This window comes from Nannospalax galili, unplaced genomic scaffold (assembly GCF_000622305.1).
Source record: "Nannospalax galili isolate Female #2095 unplaced genomic scaffold, S.galili_v1.0 scaffold45, whole genome shotgun sequence".
NCBI classification, from domain to species: domain Eukaryota; kingdom Metazoa; phylum Chordata; class Mammalia; order Rodentia; family Spalacidae; genus Nannospalax; species Nannospalax galili.
Window position 1 is genome coordinate 2,974,057 of NW_008355775.1, and position 11,241 is coordinate 2,985,297.

The window sequence follows — 11,241 nt, forward strand, 5'->3', positions numbered from 1 at the left end:
TGTCAGCTTAGTGGTTTGTTTTGAGGCATTTGCATGCATACCACATAAAAGTAGTAATAACAGCCTCAACAGTTACCTCAAAATAGTTTCCAGGTTCTGTTAGTTCACCCTCTTGCTTACAAACTGTTTAGAGCTATATTTCTACAGATAAGATTTAGGGTAGCTGGCCTGAAGAATTATTACTATATAATGCTTTTAAAAGTACAGGAATTACCAGACATAAACCAAATCAAGTGTGATATTCTAGTGTGATTATATTTTGTGAAGACTGGAAAACAGGGTGCTATGAAAAAATAATGGCTCTCCATGCTCAAAAGTTAATATAATTCTCTTAAATTTAAGTTCTTTTCAAGGATCACATAATTTCAAAGATGATAGCCCAAATGAATGGTAAATCTGAGTTGAGGCTATTGCCAGATTATGCAAGCTTTGAGTTATGTAGTACTCAGCCACATCCTTTTTATGAATGCCATCAGTCTCTACATGTCACACGGGACAACAGAAATGAAGTTTACAATTAGTTGGCTAAAGCCTTGGCAGCCAAATGAACTATCTAGGGGACAACAGAGAAAAACGCCTGATGCCAAACAAAAAGATAAAAATGACACTAAAGGACCCAAGCCCAAATTGCATCCACATGCCCCAGTGCCCTTGATGATAGCCCAGATACATCAGGCTCCTAGGAGTTCAGTAGGGCTAGTAGGCCCACCTCCACTTCCAAACTTTCTGGCCCCAGTGGAGTTGAGAGCCCTTGAAGTCTATGCACATGAGAAGCCATGGTGCCTCAGAAGCTGCATCTTTTAAGAGTGAAAGACACCAACAGGTAAACAAATATGCAAATAGCAAATTGACCGAGGTTGCTGTTCTCTGTAAGCAATGGCTGGAAGTGTTCATTACCAATTCCACACAGACAGGGCAACAAGCATCCACATTCAGAGCCAGAAGCAGAAGTCTCACATTCCCTCTTTCATTGTGGGCTCAGTGAAAGCGTCCCTGGTGTTTAAAGAACCAAGAACACAGTCAAAAGTCTCAGAAAATAAAGAATGGAGACAAAGGTTGAAGGCGACAAAAGTACGGCTCTCTCTCCTCTCGGGAAGTCTTCACAGGCACCTGTGAATCTGAAGGCGGCCGTTGCTTGTGTTCTTGGGTTTCAAGCCTTCGGAGGCCCTCCTAATAGAGAAAACTAAAGCCAGGCGCTTTAGTGCCTGTATCAACCTTGTGAGGCACACTAAATTCTCCCTATAATGACTAAATGTCAGCCTCTCTCACTCATCTGGAGTGATGTTTCCAATTAAACTAGATAAGTGTTTCACTCAAGACCCCCGCTCTGCCTGAGAGGCCAGGTCCTGAAGAATGAGACTTCAGGTGGCTGCTGACACTTCTTTTGTCACACAAGTTTCTCTAGACAAACAATATTGACTACAAATTTGTCGGGACTTTCTATGGCCATCAATCATTTGTGTCCCTTTGTCTTCTTGGGAACACACACCTGCGTTTCCTCTTGCCCGCATTCTAAAACAAAACAAAACAAAAAATTAAAATCCTCAAAATCTGAGTGAGTGTAAGTCCTGGAGCATGTGGAATTTGAATACTTTTTTGCTAGAATGAATGTATCCCTTACTAGGGAAGTTAAAATCTATAGCATGAAGTGCTGCCTCTGAGAACTAAATGCTGCAGTTATGTAGAGTGCTTTGGAATTTGGTTTGTTGTTGTTGCTGTTTGGTTAATTTCCTCCCCCCCTCCTGCAAAGCCCTCAGAAAATGCATGTTTTAACTAAAACAAAACATTAATACACAGGTACTAGACCTAGACCCCAATGACTTCAGGAAAAAATACTATGAATAAAAAAAAATCCTTGGTGGAAGAAAATAGGGACCCCTAGAAAACTATTTTTCTAGCACTGTGCTAAACAAACAAAGTACATATGAGGGCCAAATTCATGACATAGGCTACCAGCTTGCAAGTCCTGGTTAGTATACATAGGCAGGCACACAAGGTACTATAAATCCTAAGCCTCATGTAAAGCTTTTTTCAGATGAAGTTAGATTGGAGAAAGAAAAAAAGAAGCGAGAAGGAGGGAGACAGAACTAGAAAAGGAAGAAGGTGGGGATGGAGGGAGGGAGGGAGAAAGGGGGGAAGGAACAGAGGGACAGAGGGAGGGAGACAGAGAAATATAAAGGAAGGAAGGGAGGGAGGGAGAGAGGGATGAAGAAAAGGAAAGGAAGGGAAGGGAAGGGAGGGGAAGGAAGGGAGGGAGGGGGAGGAGAGGGCTTCAGTTTAAAGCAAGATTCAGAGACCTAGGCTTCTGGTGAAAGAAAAAGACTTCCTGTACCCCTATGCCTTGATAATAAATCAGGACTCATATGGTAGCAATGCTTTGATCTCATTCCCATCTCTACTCTATGAGCTCCATAGCAATTCCAGAAGGCAGAACTGCCACATTGCCTGGAGAATCCTAAGCAAACAGGGATGTAATCACTCTGATTCAGCAAGGGTTGCAACCTTTCCCAAGAGGTCTAAGGGGACCTGTGTTAGGACTGGGATCTGGTACCAAAGGTGTGAGGGTCTCCAAAGTGTGCTGGTCCCCATCTTCTAACCAGAGACTGGCTGAGAGCAGCACCAGAACTCCTCCTACCACAGCTGCTTTCTTTTGACTCTTGAATTAGAAAGAATTGGAGTTTCCTTCTGACCCGTACCTCTGGCATTTGGAGATACAAACTGCCAAAGATGAAATATTAGGACTTCCCAAACAAGACTGGAAAATGCATACACAATTTGCAAGTTTGGTTTACAATAAAGTTAAAGTCAAAATGATTCAATTTAAAGCAGAAATTTCAGAGCCCCTTTCTTTTGACTCTTGAATGAGAAAGAATTGGAGTTTCCTTCTGACCCTTACCTCTGGCATTTGGAGATACAAACTGCCAAAGATGAAATATTAGGACTTCCCAAACAAGACTGGAAAATGCATACACAATTTGCAAGTTTGGTTTACAATAAAGTTAAAGTCAAAATGATTCAATTTAAAGCAGAAATTTCAGAGCCCATCTAGTTGCCACAGGGGGTAATTTACCTTCTTCCCTATTCCTAATTTATAGACCTAACAATGGCGATCTAATTGATTCAAAGCAGAAGCGAGAAATGGGGAATAAGTCTCACAAACTGGCAGTTTTGTTGGGAGAAGGGCCTGTCTAAACCCAAGGAAAAAGGATCCAGCCTAAAGCTAAGGATCTAATCATCTAACAGACAATACAACCAATTTTTTTAATGAGGAAGGAGTTAAGGCTACCTACCGAAACCCCCAGGTTTCAGTTTTCAAACTTATGGTCATGTCTAGAAACATTACTTAGCTCTTCTATGTTCTGTTCTTCCGAATCTCACAGCTCCATGAGATTCTCTGCCCAACTTGTTCTTAAAACAGGGGCAATGGAACCTAAGCCTACACATATATAAAATTAAGGAAAGGAAACTGTTTTCTTTTTTAAATATATTTTTTATTGAATTTTGTGCATTTTATTTATACTCCCTCCCCTATCTGCACACTCCCCCACAGCTCGCCCCCCCAGTTTTTCCTGCATTCTGTTAAATACCTTAAAGCTTATCAAGTCATGTTTGTGTCCCCAGATATAGATAGGCTGACCAGGCTCCACTGAAAGCTGTTCTTTAAAAAATAAAAAGATTCCTGGTCCTTGCCTCAGCTCTTACCTACAGTCAACTTAATTAAAAATGAGTATAATGAGGCCGGGTATGGTGGCGCACACCTGTAGTCCCAGCGCTTGGGAGGCAGAGCCAGGCAGATCTCTATGAGTTCAAGGCAAGCCTGGCCAACATAGTGAGTTCCAGGCCAGCTGGGGCTAAGGGAGACTCTGTTTCAAAAACACACAGCAAAAAATGAGTATAATGAGGGAATTTGTACCAAGTTATCCAAGTGAATCTAAATGGCCAACCAGATTTAGAAATAAACAGCCTAGAACATAAAGCGTAAGCACATAGCACAAGGACTATTTCTCCTACCCTTTGTTCACGGCAGACATTAATAATGAATATCAGTACCCTTTCTCGCTGAGCCTAATCCAAGCTCAGAACCCTTCTCCTTGTGGCACTCCATGCTGCTCCCACAAGTCAGTGAGAGCTGGCTCACAAACTGCAAGCTCCCTGCCATCCCTGAGTGACAGCAAGCAGCCACCAACATTTTGCACTCAGTTGTATGTTGAGCCCAGCATCAAGAATACTTTTGCCTAATTCTTTTAGTTTTACAAAATCTTTGCTGATATCTGATCTTTGAGCCTCTGGGAAGCTTTGTGAAGTGTGCAGGGCAGTATCTGGAGCCTCACTTTATAGATGAGGAAACTAGAGATCACAGACATGCTTGATCTTCTCTCAGGGTCAGAGAGCTGTGGAAGGCAAAGAGAAAATCTCTCCTCTTTTGTCTTCCAGGTCAGTGTTCCACAGGGCTGAAAATTCAGGAAATTGCTGGGGGAGAACATAGGCTGAGCCTAGAGCAAACAGACCAGAGGACAAGTAGACCCAAAAGGGTGCCCAGGGTCACAAACCCTCAGAACTGGACAGCCAGATCCCTGAGGCCCAGTTTTCTCTGAGTCCTGAGTTCCTCCTCTTCAGACTGTGGTCTCCCAGCTCAGCACAGAGGAGGAAAGTGTCCTTGCCCTTCTCTACACTTTGCTCTTACCAGCCCTATCCAGGGTCCCCCTACCCTCAACCACCTTCTCCTCTTTCCACCAGTGTCATCCTCTCAGTCACACTCACCTCTGCATAGCCCACCCCCTCCTGTTCCTGTAACTTCCCTCTGCAAGCAGAAGGAAACCGCCCTGCTTACTCAGAGCAGTCCCAGCCAACTGACTTAAGATAAGACAAGCACCTTGGCAGGGGGACGTGAATATAACATTGCAAAGAGCTTTTGAAGTTGCAGATCCATAATCTTCTAAGCCAAAGAAGAGGGGTTTGCCTCTTCTCCCCCTTGTCTAAGTCAATACTCCAAAGGCCTGAAATGAGTCCAGCCAGCCTTCGGATGTGATCTCACAAGCCTGCCTGCCACACACATGCATTTCCAGCCTGTCACCAGAGCAAAACCCCCAGGAGGCTTGTCACCACCTGATACAGGGGGCATATTTCTGCTGAAATCAAAGGAGAGAGGGTGTGCTTTGCTGCCCTTTCATGTGTTCAGATACATCCTGCCTGACCTGACTGTGCCCTCACCCCTGCAAGAAACCAAGCACTTCCAAGCTTGTAAGGTCTGATGCTGAGAGTTTCAGAACATAGGCCCAGCTCACCCTACCATTTGCTATTGTGTGGCCCTAACCAAATTACTTAATACCGCTAGTCTTAATTCTTTCATCTGAAAAATAGGACTGTAACAATCATATTTTACTTAGTACTTTAACATTTCCAATATCTAGTGCTTTTTTAAAAAATAGCTTAAAATACTTACAATAAGGTTAAATATTAAAATAAATGATCCATATAAAGAACTTGGTACACTGTTGCAAAGTTTAACTGCTACAAATATTAACTGTCACTGTTTATTTTGAAACAGAAAATGTAAGAGTCGAGACATGCTATAGAACTTTTAGCTTTAAGATGGCATCTGAATAGATCCATACTGTATTTTAGAATCTAGCAAACAGGTGGAACTCTTGGTGGTCAAACATAAAGTTCTAATGTTATGTTACTGTATTTAATGAAATAATTTTCGTGCATAAAAATGAATAACAAAAATTAATAATATTCTTTTTAGAATGTTTAGAATTGTCATCTCACAATAACAGTGCTTGCTGAGATTAACCATGACTCTTTTGGATTCTATATAATGTATATTTCTATACTTTCCAAAATTCTTACAAAAGTCTGTAATATTTCAGTTAGAAAAAATTAAAATTATATATATGTGTGTGTGTGTGTACACGTACACACACACACTTTCAGTTAGAAAAAATTAAAATTATATATATGTGTGTGTGTGTACACGTACACACACACATACATACATACACACACAAAAAAAAATGAAATGCCAGATGTCTTGAGGTGCATAAACATGGATGTCTAAAGGAAATAGCAATCAAAGAATAAATAAGTAGAAGATCACATTGTGACTTCCCCTACTGGCATGATTAGACATTTCTTTTGAAAACTTTTGGAGACCTAAGTCTCCAAATCTGTGTGGGCCACAGATATTTCTTAGATATTATTGGCAGCACTTTTGGTCTAGAAAAAGCAAAACAGAGAATTTTTTGCAAGTAAAGGCCACCACCTGAGTTGGTTCTCTTTGTGTATATATAATACTCAGTCATAAAAGGCCTGTTTAAGATTGATCTGCCAAGTATACAAAGACAGACAGACAGATACACACACACATGCACACACACAGAGAGAGAGAGAGAAAGAGAGAGAGAGAGAGAGAGAGAGAGAGAGAGAGAGAGAGCACTTTGCTGCCCGTGTTTTGCTTCATGCTTTCTTTGGAGAAGTTTGAGAATTTCAGCTTTTGCTCTCTCTCCATTTTGAATAGTCAGAAATGTCTCCATAGGGTACCCCTTCAACTGGCAAAATATTAAAAAATCATTGGTGTCCTACGATTTTGCACAGAAAGCAAAGTTTAAAAGCTGATGTTGCAAAATCCCTCTTTGAAGTATTCATATAAGAAAGATCAGGAAATATAGTGATTTTAATCTGTTCTTAGAATCTATGAGCACAGGGACCAGCTGGGTCATTTGGCACTGGACGAAAGCTCAGGGGACCTCAAAAGCTGGCTGTTATTCAGTGGTAATTTCAAGGCCTCTCCGAAGCTGAAAGTTCTGAGCCAATTTTCAGATATATCTGGAAACTCCTAATAGATTAAAAGTTGAATAGATTCCAAAATCTTGTTACAAGAATTATGGTATTTTTTTATGTTTATGTTTAGCAAATGAATGTTTTGACCCAAGAATAATTTTAAAACCACATGCATATATTCTTTTGTTCAAGTTTGAGGTCTTTTATCAATAAGAAGACCAAGACAAATGGCCCTCTAACTCCATGCTTATCATGAACTGAGCAAGGATGCTTTGAGAAGAATATTTCTAAGGTACTGATCTGAACTCACAACCTTGCCCTTTGTCCAGATTATATCAGAAGTGTAGAACAAAGGCCAGGATGACAGACTTCAAATCGAGCCCTGCGCAAGACCTCATGTGGCTCTTGAGCCAGTCTCTCCAGACAAGACGTATTAGTTAAAAACAAGGAATCTATCCCAAAACAGCACTCTCAGCTCTTGGAATACTGAGCTGCCAAAGGCTTCATTCTACTATTTTCTAGGCCTAGTAATTTTCATACACAGCAAATGGATTGTATCCAGGTGGGAAAATGAGTCCTTAAAGATGGGCATTCTTAACACCTATGTTTCCAAAGCCCATTCAGAATAGGAACGTTAAGATGATGTAAATGTATTTCAAGAGTATGCAAATATCCAAATATTGTTCCATCCATGTGATGACTGCCTGGTACCAGGTCTTCCGGAACAGAGAAGCAGAAAGACAAAGAAAAGGCCACCTGACTTTCCAAGCTGTACTAACAAAATTAAAGTAAAACAGAGAAAAGGATGAGGATTCTCAGGACAGACACATGCTTCCTCTGTTCAGGGAATGAACCTGCATCAACTTGACAGCTGTTTAATCTCAGGCTCCCACTTTTTCAAATCTGGTCTCACAAAACCTGGTCCACTCAGTATATTTGGTGAATATTAACTAACCTACATCAGTGCTTTGAAAGTTACATTCCAGTGTAGATGCAACAATTCATTTCATTCACTTTTAAGTCTTGGCTAGTGCTTTGCTATGTATTTTCATATGCGTTCCTCTACCTACTAATAGTTTATCCTCCACGGAACTATATAATAGATATCAGAACATACCTACTCTGCTTACTTCTCAATTTTAGGAGCATTGTTTTCACTTGCTTCACTTTGTGGTTTAGAAGTTCAAAAATGAATTTTTTTCCCCAGAAAGAATACCAAAGCAAAGAAAATACAGAGTTACAAATCCATTTAAGAAAGAACACACACAGTTCTCCAAAGAAAACAGAGTATCTGGCATCAGTAGAAGCCCATGCCCACAACACAGTAAGCCAAATGGATTACTCATTATAGAGATGTACTGTTGAACAAGACACAGTGAAAGGATGGCTTGTACACTCTCAGTGAGAAAACTTACTACAAATGTTATCTGTGTCTTAATGAAAACAAGTCTGTATTACACTAAGGACACTGTCCTGAACAGAAGAGAGGGTGAAGTCCCTGGGTCCAAGGAGGCTGGGAACCCCCACCCACCTTTCTGCTTGAAAAGCCATTTATTCTCCCTGCTTTGATAGGCACCCACTTCCACCTCTCAGCTGCTCACCTGTCTTACTCTTTTTCAGAATAAAAATGACAGGTTCCTGAGAGACAGCCACATTCCTTGAAAACCCATGGGAGTGAAGACAATACTTACAGATTCCCTTCAGTAGAGTTGTCTGTGTTCCGGCATCACTGATCCCAAAATGTCCAAGGTATCTACCGTGAAAACATGACAGCCTCAGTGGTCACCAGCTTCCCTTGAAAAAGTTGGTCGCTCCTGCAGAATGGGTTAAAAAGCAGACTGTCGCCACATTGCCTTTCACAGGCTTTACTCCAGCACCCATTGCCCCATCCTTTTCAAACTACTAGGAGCCATTTTTCAAAGTGTATCAAAGGCAGCAGGTGAGTTATTAAGATATCTTTTCTCTGATGAAGCAATAGCAGACATACTGAGAAAAAAATGTTTAATTCTCCCTGGTTTATTCTCTGAGACATTTTCGAATTGCCTTTCCACAGTGGCCTCTTCCCCTGAGAGCCATGCTCTAGTGTTTATAAGTCTTCAAGGAAAAGTGAGAACTAATAGACTCTCAGTAAGAAATTGAAGGATGGATAAACATAAGAAAATGAATGTACACAGTGTATGCCAGGAAAGATCCAAAATTCTTGAGATAAGAGTGAAAGATCTTCAAAGCAAAAATTTCCCACAGCTAGCTGTGCAGATACTGAGAGAAGACACCATTGTTCACATTTCATCAGCCATTCATTACAAATAGCTGCATGTGAAATTCTGAGACGATCAAATGTGTGCTTGTCATCACTAGCACTATTGGAAATGCCAGACACACCCAAACTAGCGACAGCTCATATGCCCAGGAAGAGTCACACTAAGTACTCTAGAGGTGATGGTGTCAGGGTCCCAGGAAAGGTTGGAACTCATCATCTGGAACCAGGGGGGTTTAAAGATGATGAGAGAAGTTTTTTGATTTGCTTTGTTTTTTCCTGACCCTAAAGCTGGGTCAAACACCCACAACACTTCCTAAGGGCAAAAGGAAGAACATCCAGGTCAGACTCTGCAATGGGCAGAGCAGATGTGTTTGTCCTCAACATCCTCCTTCCTACCTCCTCCTTGTCTCCCAGTAACCCTGACCTGTCCTTAGACATCACACTAGAGAAGTCCCAATGGACTAACATACTGGAGTACAAATAACTTTAAAAATGACTGTGGAAGCCAAGCCAGGTAGTTCAGGCCTGCAATCCCAGACACTCAGAAGCCTGAGGCAGGAGGATTGAAAACTCAAGGCCTACCTGGCTACAGAGTCACTTCAAGGCCAGCCTGGGCAACTTAGTCTCAAAATAAAATATTTGAAAAAGGGCCAGGAAAGTAATTCAGCAGCAGAGTGCTTGTCCATCATAGGAAGTCCTAGGTTCAACTACCAGTATCTCAAAAAAAGGAAAAACCAAACAAATTACCTGAATTTGTCCCCATAAAAAAATTTCCCTTTTTGTAGAAGCAATGCTGTTATTCCATGAAATAGTGAACTATTCTCTCTTCCTCCCTCCCTCCCTCCCTCTCCCTCTCCCTCTCCCTCCCTCTCCCTCTCCCCCCCCACCCCGTTGGGCCCTCTGTCCTCTCTTTGATATGTGTCTGAATGTCGAGGCCAGAGGACAGCCTCAGGTATGAGCCTGTCGACATAGTGTAGACAGGATCTCTTTGCCGCTTGCCCTGTGAATGCCAGACTAGAGAGAAATCTCCCCTCTGGCGCCCAAGTGTCCAGGGACTCTTCAGTCCCATCTCTCCGTAGGACTGAGATTACAGGTGGGCGTTACTACATTATTCTTCTAAGGAAAATGAAATTTTGTCTGGACAGCCTCAGAACACGGGTTCTGGGAATCCAAACTCGGGCTTTCACACTTGTGTAGCAAGTCTTTCAACCTGACAGTGGATTTTCTACCATGAGCGTAGCCAGGGGTATATTTGAAAGGTTATAGAGCTTCACGTTGTGTAGGTGCCTGCTGAGGTAGTTATATCCATGTTTTAATCTTTGGAGATATAAGGCTCAGGCCTTGGACCTCCTGTAACTGTGGCTGTTCCTGTTTGAAAAATAACCATTTCCATCTCCTGAGTGGTTGATACAGGGTCTGTCTTCATTGATCAGTAGTTCTATGGCGACCTCTAGTGGCCTAAATAGGAATAGACGTCATAAAAGGAAAGACTGGAGGATGTTTGCTAGAACAATGTGAAGTCCTTATAACCTAGTCATTTCCATTGAGGAAGCATCTAGAACTTTAAGTGATGGAAGGTTTAAGGCATTTGCTTTCCCATAAACTTTGTTGTCCGCTTCTTTATCCATGTTATAATTTCATTTGCCTTAAGTGCCTTTTCAAGCATGTGGCCTTACTGGGCACTGTTTTCACTGCTTTACTGAGGCTGTCCAAACAAAATTTCTTTTTCCTTAGAAGAATCCATATTTCTGTCTTGCATACCATGAGTTTGTCTCGCTTTGACTTTCACTCTGTCTTTTTTAAATATTTTATTTATTTTTGTTTTACGTGTATGCATGTAATTGCCTACATGTAGGTAAGTGCACCTGTGTCTATGTCGTGCAATGCCTGTGGAAGACAGAAGAACCTGTCAGATTCCCTGGAACTGGAGTTACGTTACGGACAGTTGTTAGCTGCCATGTGTGTGCTGGGATTTGAACCCAGGTCTTCTGCAAGAACAGTGTTCTTATCTGCTGAGCCATCTCTCCAGCCCCCACTCTGTCTTTTGTTATTTAATTTTTAGTTATTCACTTCCAGACCAATGCAACAATATGCTGTTGCTGTCTTTAGGTTTCACTTTTATCCTCCTAGGAAAATGTTTTTTCAGGGGAATTAAGCTAGATTGTCTCAGGGATTACATTTTAAGATCTTATATATTA